At 32.2% G+C, this 15,373-nt stretch overlaps 1 pseudogene; it reads right to left on the bottom strand.

Moving 5' to 3' along the window:
• Positions 1 to 13,835: 13,835 nt before the first annotated feature.
• Positions 13,836 to 13,954, bottom strand: LOC112485141 (annotated as a pseudogene).
• Positions 13,955 to 15,373: the final 1,419 nt, after the last annotated feature.

Below are 15,373 nucleotides of genomic sequence, written 5' to 3'. Positions count from 1 at the left end.
AAAAATGAATGCAATATCAATTAGAACTTTGAAGCAAACATACTGAAATAAGGCTCTGTGTATGCACGTATGTATATTTATACCTGAAAACACAGAAAACATTAAACAACTTGCAGAAACTATGCTGCCCCTTGGCTATAAATGTTACCTTAACATCATGCAAGAAAGAGAATCAGTTAACAATAGTGGAAATATCATTGAGAGACATTGTTCACTTTGAAGAGAAATTAAGATGTTTCCTTCATAAGAAAATTGTGACTTATTTACCCCCCCACACCCAAATATGCACGTGAACACACACATACACATATACATGCAGAAAACTTTTTTTATTCATTCACGAGAATTAATTATAACATTTGTCTCACAGAAATAAAAAAGAAGTGGAAGTGTACATTCTTGCATGGGGCTTTCTATTCTTCCTGAGAAGGCATTTCACTGGGAGATTGTTTGAGAAATGGTGTAAGATTGTAGTTGAAATGTATAACTTTAGATGTTTATAATATTCAAAGGAAACAACCATTCAAGTACCCATGTGTGACTGCCTTTTCTACTTAACCATGTTTCAGCCATTAGGAACTTTTAAATAACCCAGAAACTACCACCTCTTAGATCCAGAACTAAAAGCATAGTTCAATATTATTGAAAAAGTAAGCACATTCACGCAACTGAATGAGAACCAGGCTCTCTATATCCACAAACATTTCTATATCTTGGTTTCCGATGGGTGTTTTTTTCATGTGTTACTGGGGTAATAATTTGATATTCTATTCACGAATTTCTTCTTGACCTCCGCAAATTCTCAATTTGATAACTTATAGAATTCTTACTTTATAAATCTATATGAAGAATTTTCAATCTAATAAAGATTTTAGGGAGAATGATGTGATGCAACTAGTAAATAAAATGCTAGCAAATTCCAAACTTAAAAATATTAATAGTGCTTTCAAATGTTATTTGTAACTAATTGTATTAGAATTTGGAATAAAGATCTCCACTGATGCAATTTTTAAGTGATAATTATATTGCAAATTTAACCATAAATTTCATTTAACTCCTAATGTGATGGAAAGAATTTCACTTATTTCCAGGCTGCTTTTAGTTTTGTCTCAGACCATCTTAGTTTTGAATTCTATGAGAAAGGCAGGTGGTAAAACAAAAAACAAATAAACAAACAAATGAATAAAGTAGGATGATACACAGGGAGCAGTTCTGAAAGCTTCCTTGAGAGGTGCATAGGAAGGTTGATGTAGAAGCAGATGTATGGAGGCTGAAAAAAACAGGTTCCAAAAAGTTCATGACTACAGAAGTTCTACAATATTAACATTAGGTAGTCTGTGAAGAGAGAGATTATATATAACAAAGAAGTTAAAAATACAGAAATATATACAAAAAAGCCCAGTAAACAAATGAAATGAAAATAGAAAAAAGAAAAAAAGAAAAAGAAAAAGATAATTTAAATAATCCCCAAAAAGTCAGGAAAAGGAACAATTCACAATGCAAAGAGGACAAACAAAATAATTATTCATCTTAATAATAAAGTAGTAGTTAAATTCAGACATATTAATAATTATATGAAAAAAATAGTGTTCTAAATACTTCAAAAGCTCAATTTCAAGGCTAATATAATTTTCTATAACTGCATTTCCTTCATAATACTCATTCCTTATATAATACAGAATTGGTAAGTTATGATGAGTTTTAAGTGATTCAGGAATTTAGCATTTTCACTCTTGCCCCAATGTTTTAAACTATCCTACACTTTTGAATATCATCAAATTATATTTTATAATCTATGTTGGCTCCTTATAATACTAGAGTATGTATAGTCTTACTGTATATGAGGACATTTCCAACATTTTTTCCTGCTGCTCCAGAAATTTTTTTAACCTTGGTAATACTTCATACTTATTTTTCTGTTTTCTCTTTTCCATCTTTTCTTCCTTCACCCCCCACCTCCAGCAAGTACATATTTATTTTCAGCTAATTCTCTTTGCACTCACTCAGAATTTTTACTGCTTTTTCTCCCTTATAATAACTTATATATATATTTTTTCCATATTTCTTCTACATTGGGGGTTTTAACATGAAGTTCATAGACCCCCTAAGCTTGAATGAGCTTCGAGAAATACAGGAGCACTGTGAAAGTGAGTATATTTTACATGCACTTTTTTTTCTCTGTGGTGGGTCCCTAAATACTTAAAGATTTAAATGAATAATCATGAAATTATCAAGAAAATTATAATGTCTCTCCTGATTTCCCTTGTGTTCCCCTCTAGTTTCTATACTCTCCTGTCATGGTAAACCTCGAGTGAAATGCTATAATCTTTCTTCTCATTTTCATTTTCAGACTTTTTCTACTTTCACTTATGGAAAGGGTGAAATGTTTCCCCTTAGGGAACTTCATTGTCCTGGGAGAAGAATAGTTCCTTCGCAGTGCCCTATGGGAGGAGAAAAGAAAAAGCAATCCACAAAAAACAAAACAAAGCTCAAACATCTTGCCTGCACTTGCCAAATCTCAGGAACAGGCATTAGAAGATGCTTCACTTCTAAGCATTCCTTGTTGCATCCATTAATAATAAAACGACTTCTACTGTTTTCCGGTTGATTTAGAAGGTAACACAGGAATCTTAAAACTTTTAACCCACTACTATTAGCTATTTTGAGATGTTGAAACATCCAAGAGAAAGCCAGCCATTCTTCTACAAGTTCTCTGAAATAAACAATTATTATGGATATTTTCTTCACTCATTCCTCACAGTCATTCAAATATTAAAGAAAACTATTTTTTATAAGATGAATTACCTGAATTGCTGATATAAATCAATCTGAAAATAAAAGTGTTTCTCAAATTGTATGCCAGATTATAGTAAGAGGACTAGAAGAAATACACACTCACAGTAAATTAAAAACTTCTGAGAATCCTTCAGTAAAGAAATTTATTTAACTTAAGCTAGTATTTCCATGGGCAGTAACTTTCAGGACATTTTTTTAATTCACTCAGAAATATTCCATAGAAACCATTAAACTATTTGGGGAAATTATTAACTAGATAATAAATATTACACTTTATTTGAGTGATAGAGATAACAATTAAAACTATGATCCTAAATATCATTTTATTCAAATATCCAAATTTTTAACAAAGCAAAATGCCAACAAGTCAACCATATAAAAATTAATTACTAAAAGTCAAAAGCTACAAAACACACATAACTCACAGTTATACTGTAAGACAGATAAAGGTATTAGAAGTATCATTTGTAATTATTTGTTAAGTAGAGAAAAGGCAAGCCTTCTTTTTCATTCCGAAGTTTTATCTAGACTTCAAGTTTTTTAGTTAGAATGACCAACATACAAAGAGTAAAAGTATTTAGAATAAGAGTGATATGCACACCATATTTGGGTAAAATTAAATGTCTTTGAAAATAGCATTGGACTGAATTTATTTAATATCATGACATACTAAAAAGAAAAGAGAAATACAAAGATCTAAATTAGTATTGCCAAACAGTTACAGAATAATTCCACTGAAATTTATACTGTGTTGGGAGGGAATTAGAGAACTTCATCATGATATTTGAATTAGTTTTGTTAATTAAAAAAAAGCAAAACACAAAGATGAGTTTTATTTGTTGAGAATGTCCTGCAATGGAGCCAACCCAGAAAATAAATATATCACAAAATCACCCACGGATTGCAAAAAAGAGATATTCTTACACTATCAATCAGACTTTTCCTATTTTTGCTTTTACATTGCTTTCGAGATTTGACCTTATGAGAGTCTGCTTTCTGCAGCGAGCTATGGGCAAACTGCTGGCAATGCACTATCAATGTTCTTTCTGAAAAAACAACAATGACAGTCTTTCCCCAGCTCATTATCTATGTCTCCAAAACTAAACCACTTAATACAAATAAAATGTCTTCTCATGTTCAGAACTTTAGAAAATATACCTTAGCCATAGATAAGAAATCATCCTCAGGGGAGCTGTTTTTTCTTGCTGTATAGATATTGGCTTGTAAAATATGTAATAGCCAATTGGATGGTTTTGATTTCTGTGAAATTTGAGAATAGGTATTGCATTATTATCTCTTTAGAATGCAGTTTATTTAAAAAGAGAAGAGACTCTGGAGTCAGGCTTTGTTCATACCTAAGGACTACCATTTATAAGTTATGCATCTTAGAGAATTATTAAATATTTCTAAAATGCAGTTGCCTGCCTCATTTGAAAAATCAAGCTTATTATAACTATCACATAGTAATCCTTTAAGAAGTGTAAATGTAAGTTTATACACAGTACATACCATGGAACTGAGATTTAGGAAGTGATTAAAAATAAGTTTCTATTCTCTTCTTTTTAAAAAACATTATAGCACTTAATTCTTTTTGTGTGTGTGGAAGTCATTTGCTCTGATCCTCATAAACCAACTGGTTTATATCCACAGTTATTCCAACGATATTCCATAGAAAGTTAATCAAATGCACACACATACACACACATGCGCAACACGTGTACACACTCATATTTATATATTGAAGCAGTGTTAGAAGTAGTTAGCACTTCAGCAGTGTTAAAAATAATTAACAATGTGGCCATTACAGGCAGGAAAAAAAGGGCATGTTTTCTTACAGACCATTGCCCAGAGTTTTTGAAAATGTCTTGCTACCATTACAATCACACTCCTGATCAGTCAAAGAAAAGGGTCATGTTCAGCATAGAAAATCACTAGAATAGATCAGTGTGACCAGGAGGTAAGCAGTTTCTAGAAACTTAACACATCGAACTATTTAATTCAATGAAAACAAAATAGGATTGTTTAATAAGATGCTTCTAGAACAAATGTTCTTTACTGGAATCTAAAGATATGAGTATATTTTCAGCCATTTTCCTTTGCCTTAAGAAAATAGACCTGAGTAGAATATAAAAATTGCAGTGGTACTATGACAGAGATTCTAACTTGTCAGAATACGAAAAAATTTTTTAGGGATATAATTTCAATGATCCTTCTTTCAAAAACATGACTAGTGAAGGGTACATTAATTTTTTGAATATAAATTTTTGGAGAATAATACATTTAAGTGTTAATGCATTTGTTCTATGCTTTGTCTTAGTAAAATGATAGGTCTGTTATAATGATTTCTCGGAATGAGTTTTGTCATAGAGTAAGAAAGCAGAAACGTTAAGATTCTTAATTCATTTTGTTTTTTTTTTAAATTATGGCAATAAACTCCAAAAGCCATGTTTATTTGGATATTGCTTATAAATTATTTCAGAGTACGAAAGTTGAAGAAAGACAATAGCATAATTTTCTTATTTTGGTAAACTGAAATATACTTGAATATTTTTACAATTATAAGTTCATAAACTAGCTAGAAATTCAAATATTTTCTTAAAGTTTTATTTCTCTCCTCCTCAGGAATTATCCCACATATCCTATTGTCCATGTCTTCTAAATATATCTAAAATCTTACCATGTTCACTGCTGCCATCCTGGCTCAAGCCACCCTTCTCTTTTGGCTGAGTGATTCCAATATTTCAACTGGTATCATTCAGGTTCTATGTAACAGACAACTTTAGAAAACAATGATTTTTCAGCAACAAATATTTATTCTAGCTTATATTCCACTGGTGATTAGGGGTGCCTGTAGTTCTATTGGGTTCTGAGGAACTTTCTAGGCCTAACTTGGCTTGTGGTACAGCTGGGTATGGGCTTCACATTCTTTTATTCTAGTGTCGAGGAAGAAGAAACAGCTACTATCTGTGGCACGCTGATCTCATGAAAGATGACAGTAGCCTAAGGACAGAATAAAGGTGTAGTTTGACAAAGTCTAACTGTACACAGGTGCACTTAAAGCTTCTATTTAAATGTGACTTTTGCCACATGACAAAAGTCACATATGCTCATTTCATTGACCAAAGCGGGTCTATTGCCAAGTCCACAGTCAATGCAATGGAGAACTATACTTACAGAAAGAAATTATAAAAGCAGGTAGTGATAAAATAAATGTGAACAAATAATATAATTTATTATTTCTCTAAAACAATTTCTCTTTATTTTCCCTTGTTATATTTTAGGTGTTTCCCCTCTTCCCCCTCAAATAGATTCAAATGATCCCATTAAATCAGAAGTCAGATTATATCACTCCTCTGCCTAAAATTTTCCAGTGACCTCTTACCTAATTACTGAGAGCAAAATACAACAAAGTTGTTGCAATGTCCTATATCATCTCCTATTCTCTTAACCATTGTTCTCTTTGCAACATGTACTTCTTTCTAGTTTTGGAACCCAGCAGGCACAGTCTATCTCAGTACCATTGCAATTTCCCATATGTTCCCACGTCTTCTTCCCTTACCTTCTTCAGGTCTTTATTTAAATATCTACTTCTCAGTTAGAGCTTGATTCACTATTCTGTTTAAAATTTTAATCCTCTTTCAGAGCTATTATAGCTCAACTTGTAATTTTTTTCTTGTCAATTAAAAAAAATGCTTTTTGGGTTATGTGCCCCCATCACTGGTGTAGGGGAGGATGGACAGGTACCTATTACTAGTCTTATCAAGGGTAAGTTCAAGGGGTTAGTTGTGGTTCCCCAAAGAAAAACTGAAGGCACTTATCAGAGAAACCAGAATGGATGTTGGGCAAAAGCAGATGTTGGTAACTGCATTAAAAATATTTTATGCCCAATCAAATTGTTTAAATTCCTTATTTACTACAAGACAATTTTGGACAAATATATGTCTTCTGAAAATTAGAAGTATAATAGAAATAAAAATTTTCAGTAAATAACTTTTTAAGTTTTTAAAAATATATATATTTGACAGTACATAGACTAAATCTATAGCCTAAGTGGCTTAAATTATGTGTTGCCTGCACTAACACAGAGAGTCAATAGAACCCAAGGTCAATTCAGCTCTTATATCAGCCCATAACTCTGCTCCACTAGTTTATGTGCTCACTAAGCTTAGATGTGCTGCACTCCCAGTGAGAGCATCTCTTCCTTGAATCTGGCCTCATTTCCCAGAAGTCTGTCAAGTGGGAGGGAGAAGTAGTCAGCTGAGCTAATGTTACAATCATGAGGAAAGTGATAAGTAAGAAAGAGTGAAAGCTCCTTTACCTCAAATGCAAGAGCCACAAGTAACATGAGCGCTCCAAGTTGGAATGTTAATAAACTTAAACAGCTGAGATTTTTGTGTAATTCAATCAAAATTATTTGTCTTAAATATTAACAAGTCACAATCAAGCATCAAAGATGGCTAATCATTGAAGAGTAATATTTCAAAACTCTGTCATCAATGCTGATGACTTTATGTATCCCCACTTTTGTCTTTGTTTGCATCTCCCTTGTCCTAATTTCCTTTTCAAGAATCAGAGCTTCCAACTTTCTACTGACTAATCATACATGTTTCTCAGATGGTGTCTCTTGAAATGACATTTTATAGTCAAGATTATTTTTCATTTTCAACTGAAATTTAATCTCTATGAACACAAGGGTAAAGTCTGTATTTGCTCAATATTATATTCCCAGCATCTAGCAGAATGTACTCAATAAATATAAGAGAAAAAAAAAATTAAAAAAACCACAAGTAGCCCAGAAAAAATATGTGGTACCAACCAGTGCAATAGCTAAATAGCTTTAAAGAATAGCTTTGGTTAAAGAATGGTTAATAAGTAGCTTTGCCAGCAACCCTGTGACTCTAATTCACAGCTCATCCATTAAAATATATACTACAGCACAGTGTTTGCTCAAAGTGTGAACTAAAAAACATTAGTTCCTTAAAACAATGATAGATGTAACAAAATAGTGTTCCATGATTGAAATGTTTAGGAGACATTGAATAAAATTCAATAACAACAAGACAAAGAAGTAATCAACTGAATTGGAGAAGATATTTACAAACAACGCCTCTGATGAGGAACTAACATAAAAAATATACAAAGAACTCCTACAACTCAACAATAAAAAAAATTGAAAAAAAAATACAATTAAAAAATGGGCAGAGGACCTGAACAGACACTTCTCCCAAGAAGACATACAAATGGCCAACTGACATATAAAAAGATGTTCCACTTCACTAGCTATTAGGGAAATGTGAATCAAAACACAATGAAATACCACCTCACACCTGTTAGAATGGCTATCATCAACAGGACAACTAATAACAAATGTTGAAGAGGTTGTGGGGAAAAGGAACCCTCATACACTGCTGGTGGGAATGTAAATTGGTACAGGCGCTGTGGAAAAGAATATGAAGGTTTCTCAAAAAACTAAAAATAGAATTACCATATGACTCAGCAATCTCTCTTCTGGGTATTTACCACCAAAATTTGAAAACATTTTCCTGTAAAGATATATGTACTCCAAAGCGCATAGCAGCATTATTCACGGTGGCCAAGATATGGAAACAACTGAAGTGTACTTCGATAGATGATTGGATAAAGAATTTGGATATATACGGTGGAATACTCAGCCATAAGATGAAATACTGCTATTTGTGACAGCATGGATGGATCTTGAGATTAGCATGTTAAGCAAAATAAGTCAGACAGAAAAAGTTGAGAACTGTATGATTTTACTTACATGTGGGATATAAATCTGAAAGCAACAAATAAACAAGACAGAGACTCATGGACACAAACAACAATTTAGTGGTTACCAGAGGGAAGGGGGTGTACATAAGGGTAAAGGGGGTCAAATAAATAGTGACGGAAAAAAATTTAACCCTAGGTGCTGAACGCAATGCAATACACAGATTATATATTATAGAATTATACACTGGAAACCTATATACTTTTGTTAACCAATGTACCTCAATAAATTTTATATAAGTAAATAAATAAAGAGGACATAGGCTCTGAACTGCTCAATATTGCTGTTAGCGATATCTTTGCAATGTCTTTTTGGGCAAGAGCAATAAAGGAAAAAATAAATAAATGGGACTACATCAAACTAAAGTTTCTACACAGTGAAGGAAACCATCAACAAAACAGAAAGACAACCTATTTAAAAAGAGAAAATATTTTTAAATAATTCAACTGATAATGGGCTAATATCCAAAATATACAACAAACTTATACAACTTAACATCACAAAAACAATTCGATTAAAAAAAGGGCCCAAGGACTTGAAGATATTTCTCCAAAGAGGACATACAGATAGCCAATAGCCATATGAAAAGATGCTCAACATCACTAATCATAAGGGAAATGCAAATCAAAACTGCAATGAAATATCACCTTGCAGCTGTCAGAATGGTTGTCATCAGTAAGTCCACAAATAATAAGTGCTGACAAGAATGTGGAGAAAAGGAAACCCTCATAAACTGTGGTTGGGATTGTAAATTAGTGCAGCCACTAGGGAAAACAGCATAAAGATTTCTTAAAAAATTAAAAATAAAGCTGCCATAGGATCTCGCAATTCCATTTCTGGGAATTTATCCAAATAAATTAAAAATACTAATTTGAAAAGATATATTTTATTGAAGCATTACTAGCAATAGCCAAGATATGGAAACAACTTAGATATCTATCATTAGATGAGTGAATAAGGATATGGTACATATACAGTTGAATATTATTCAGTGATAAAAAAAAAAGACTGAAATCTTTTCATTTGCCATAAAATGGATGGACCTAGAGGGCTTTATACTATGTGAAAAACATCAGAGAAAGACTAATACCATATGATTTCACTTATAAGTGGAATCTAAAAATCACAAAACAAATGAATAAACAAAACAAAACAGAAACAGATCTATAGATAGAACAAACTGAGGGGAAAGTGGATGGGGGAATGGGATTTTGAGAAAAGGGCAGGATAATTGTTAAATAGAAAAGCACAAGCCCCCAAAAGCAACATTCATGCTAAAAAGCCTTGATATCAAACCTAGATTTAGTACCTAATCTAATTGCAAATTTAACCTCTTCCAGAAAAATCATTTTTAAAAATTTCAATAAATTAGAGGATAATAAAGAACAACGAATAAAGGATGAAACAGAAAACTTAAGTGAACTTGTCCTATGTTTTGTTCCTAGGAACGTCTCATCTATAATAATAATTACAGATGAACTGTTACTACCTGATACATTTTTGTTACCTATCGCCCCGGTAGCCTATACCTTCCAAGTGTCCTCTTTACTGCATTTAACCAAAAGAATGTGTATGGTTGGAATTACATTCATTGTGACCAGTTCAAGAAGGAACACATTTTTATTTTAAATATTGTGCATAATAGGTCATATTCACTGGTGTTGTTAAATGTTTTGGTCTATGATGAGCATCAAAGAAAAACACACACAATGAAATATAAAACAATTTGTACTGCAGTGAATTACTGTTAATGGTTCTTATCAACAAAACTAAAAAAAAGATGTGAAGCTATATATCAGCTCAGAATGAGTCGTTAGATGAAACTATAGTAATAACTGTGATGATTGAGGAGATGGTGGCAATGATTTGTGTGCGTGTGTGTGTGTGTGTGTGTCTGTGTGTGTCTGTGTGTATTTTGTGTTTGTCTGCCCAACCGAAACACAGCATCCTGCATCTTTTCAAGCAAAAATTAAAATCATTTATTATAAAAGCAGACTTTTACAATAACAATAATACAAAAGAAAATCTCTGCACTCTGGCCAAGCTCTCAAGTAGAAGGCCAGGATTCTAATGAGAATACCTATAAAAGGATATCTGTGAATTCACACAAAAAAATATCGACTTGAAATTTCTTGCACATCTTCTAGCTTTTCTCAATAACTGTGTTTTGTTAACACTGTCTGCTGAGCCCTGATGACACCTGGTAACTGGAATATGTTGTTAACTGAACCGTTAGAAGTACTAGTGCTTGCAGCTAATGCATTCTCAGAGCTGCACAGTATGAACACAGCGGGTGTAAAGTAAAAGCAATAATAAAAAATTGAACAAACCTTAAGTGCTATGATTACTACTGTAGGCCAGTTTTTATCATCTCTTTTGAAAAGCTGCTGCTTAAATTTCCTGTGTCTAAAAGTATTGATAGCAATATTAGCCTCATATTTTCTTTCTTAGTGATGGGAACTATATACCATATTTTTTAAAGCAAGTAATATTTGAAAGTACTTTCCCAGAGAGGGTGGACTATTTAATCTATGAATAAAATTATCTGAAGATACTGAGAAGATTCCTTCAAATAATCTAATAACTGACAAGAAAAATTCAATATAGTAATAACTAAGAGTTTTAACATCGACTTTCCTCTAGGGAACTCGTACCCATTGATTAGTTTTGCATCCTTATCAGTAAAAGGAGGACAAAGGCTTGTTTTAGAGGTAGAAACTCTGAGTGGGAGAAAGTTTTGCACTGATGATTGAAGAGAAGAATGATGATAATCAAATTCTAATTTCAGCAGTCTATTAGTTATGCAAGACTATGTTTTGAATTTAAATTTATTTCTACCTAGTTAGATACAGATAGATACAGATATTTAGATGTAGATACAGAGACAGAGATAGATATATACCACCTAAAAGCAAGAAACAAAGGTGAGTTTATTTGAATCAAATTATTCCAAGTAAATAATATATTTTACCTAATTACAGAGAAAATGTTGCTTTCACAGTTTAATGTTAAAATTTTTGTTTCCTTTAGTAATGTATGAGATGAAAGCTTTAAAAACTATTAGGAAATGTAAATCTTTCATGTATATGAAGTGTTTTACAAAAGAATGTCCACACCGATATGTTCATGTCACTGTATAATCATTCTGTACACATTTTCCTACATCCTGCATCTGACCATCAACACATTCTGTCTTCTGTAACTTTGAGATATGTTTATTTAGAAGTAAATCACTTCTTACACCTCTAATTCTATTAATCTGGTCCAAGTTATCATGCAACAGCCTCCTACCATAATCTCTCATTTGAATTACTGTCACAGCCTCCTACCTGACCACTGCTCTTGCACCACATTGGCCTATTTTAATAGAGCATCACAGTGATACCATTAGATCTTGTCAGTCAAAACATTCCAGTGGTCCCAATCTGACTTAAAGTAAAAGCTAGGTCTTTACAATGCTCTACTAGACACTAACAGATATCATTTCTTAATATCCTTCCTTTCGATCACTGTGCTCCAGACACAACCACCTCTTTGCAGCTCTTTAAATATGCCAGTCACACTCCTACCTCAAGTCTTTCATACTTGTTATGCATTCTGCCTGGAGTGTTATTCCCTTTGATAACAGTTTTACTGCTTTCTTTAGGTTGTTGCTCTCATATCATTATCTAAGTGTAACTTCCCCTGCTCACTCTGTAAAAAACTACTCCTTCACTATTTCCTAATTCTCTTCTTTACTTTTTTCTTCTTAGTACTAATAGTGCTATTATATTGTTTATCATTTATATCCCCAAATAGAATGTGAAGAATGTATTTTTTGTATGTTTTGTTGATTGCTTTATTTCAGGGTCTAGAACAGTATAAGATGCATAGAAAACATGCTCAATATTCATTTAATATTTATCCCAGATATGAGAAATTTTTTTTTGTAAATTATAGAGTTTTAGAGATGCAGAAATCTTAGATGTCCCTTCTTCCAACATTCTTATTTAATGGAAAGGATACTGGGTAAAAAAGTTACTGTGAAAATGATCTTTTACAAAATCCATGCTTAATTAATGTCAGAATCTGGAATAGAAATTAGGATTTTATTTTCTATTCTTTAAGTGATTATATGCCTTATGCATCACTAATACTAAGATAGGAATTATAAATTTTAAAGGATAAAATACATGTTATAAATTTTAAAGAAAAAATAAGTTCAAGAAAAAAATAAGCACATAAAAGTAATACTTCTAAGATTGTGAAATCTCAGTTATTGATACATTAAAGTTATCTATAATTAGAATAGAAAAAGATCTAGAGATCATATAATATCACATCAATTATTAATTAGAAACACTACAATGTGAATGAAAACAATGTACACTACAAGCACTCATTGTACTGGGAAGTACTATAATTGAAAAAAGATCCCCTCATTATACTCAACACTGGTTAAACCCTTATTAGAATAATATCTTCAATTCTGAGCTCAACAGCAAAATGTAGATGTGGTTGAATTGAAGTATGCTTAGTTAAGAGCCACAAAGATAATTAATTTCTGGAAAATTTGGCCTCTGAGGATAGGTTGGACTAACTTGGATTACTGAGACTGAATCAAAGGTGGTTGAAGGGATATTGGATAATAGTTACCACATGTTAAAATAATTATATTTTAAAGAAAGAGAGCCATCTGTCAGTTTCTCCATTGGAGATTAAGAAAGGGGTCAATAATATTCCTCTGCAGCATAGTAATATTAGGTTAACTGTAATAAAACGCTTCTTTGTATGGGAGAATTATTAAATGGGAAGATGTTACTGAGAAAAGTATTTTTATCAGGCAGTCTAAAATTGCCCACGGTGTCTCAATGTTCAAAATTGATTTAACCTGCCCTTTGATGTGGTTATGGATAAAGTAACAAAGCAAATCCACTCCTGGCCATTTCATGTCTGGTTCAGGTTCTCATTCTTCTTGATAAACTGTTCGAATATAATTTAATTGTAATTTAGTTCCGCACAGATATCTTGGTCACTTTTTTGCGTTAATCAAATTTAGTTTTCACTGAATAATGGTAGGGGAAAATGTTATGAGATTCGCATAATCACTAATACATGAAGGCTATTTATTAAAAGCTAGAATCTTGCAATATCTTCTTAAAATTCTTCTTCTTTTTTTTTTTTTAGATGAGACAACCCTTGTTTGACCTCACAGATTGCAAGGACTTCATCAGTTTACAATCCCTTATTTTTTAAGGTTTATTTTTTATGCCTACAGTATCTGGTCTTCCTAGGTGGTCTCCCATCCAAGTACTAACCAGGTCTGATCCTGCTTAGCTTCTGAGATCAGACAGGATAGGACTTGTTCAGGATAGCATGGCCATAGACATAAAAGTCTTTACTTCCCTCCTAAATAGAAGTCTCCTCTATTAAACTGCATTTGACATTCTTGCAGAGGAATTAATTCCTTCTTCTAGCATATCTCTTGACGTAAAAATGATAAATTTTTGGTAAAAAATCATCAAGTGCACATTAACAATTTGCATATTTTTATGGTCAGGGGAAGAAAGGCTCTACTTATTTCTTGCACTTTAATCTTGGCATAATACAGTACTTTATTTTGGACACCATTTCCCTTGATAAACTGTACTTTAAATTATACTGATCTGTTTCTTTTTCATGAAATTTTATAGGTTGTATTTTGAAAGGGCAGAACTTAACCCACCTCATCATCGATCATTCCCTATTCCTTGTTTTCCCAGCTACTTGATCTACACTTTAAAACATCAAACAAATGAGTATGCCCTCACAGGAACAACTCTGTGACTCCAGTCCTCCAGGAAGGAGTATGATTGTCGATATCCTCTAACTCTCTTGTTTCTTTATTGCTCTAAATGTAGTGATTGCCTAGGCATCCTGTCATCTGGAGTTGAAAAGAAATAGTTTATCAAAAACGTGATGAATAGTGTTTTCCTAGCAACGACCAGTTGTTTTTCTTTAAAGATTTTCCAATTTTCTCTTTCGAAAATATATTCCATTTTGTTTCATGGCTTCTTAGCCAAAGACAATACATAAAGAGAATTTTATTTTCAGTATTGAGGTATTGAAAATTTCCTTTTTATTATTTAAGGTTGATATTGCTATAAAAATACATAAATGATGTATTTTCATTATATAAAATGAGAAAATAAAAAGTACTCATAATTTTATCATTTAGAAAAAAAACTAAAAAATGTGAGATTGTGAGATGTACCTTTTGAAAGAGAATAATTCTAAAATTTTAAAAGTTATTAAGAGTTCATTTTAACCAAAATGAGATGATTATTCAAGTAATCTTTTATAATCTATTATCTTTTGTATTTAATATAGTAAACATCATTCCATATCAAGTATCAATTTAGTCTGTTTTAACAGCTGGATAGCATGCCACTCTTTGGGTGTAAGGCTGCTATTTATGGTTGTGCAGGTTTTCCATTGATCAAGGATCCCTGACTGAGGGTACAAATAGGGCTAAAATCTAGCCCATAGCCTTCATCCAACTCTGTAACCACTCGTGCCAGCCCAGAGGAAATGTCCTTTTCTAATTAACACAAATTATCTATATCAGTATCAATGGGCCTGTAGTTTTATACTAAAAGTTCTACAAGTGCATAGTTTAAAATATTGAATGATTCAACAAGGACTATATACCAGTATCTCCACCTCAAACCTTCCTACACCAAATTTTGATACCTAGGGTTAACATCTTCAATTTCTTTAGCTATTTCTTCTGGAATTTACATACACATTTATTAATAAGATATTTAT

Source organism: Pteropus alecto, unplaced genomic scaffold, assembly GCF_000325575.1.
Source record: "Pteropus alecto unplaced genomic scaffold, ASM32557v1 scaffold95, whole genome shotgun sequence".
NCBI lineage: Eukaryota > Metazoa > Chordata > Mammalia > Chiroptera > Pteropodidae > Pteropus > Pteropus alecto.
The sequence above is the reverse complement of the archived record's forward strand: the minus strand, read 5'-3'. Positions and strand labels throughout refer to the sequence as shown.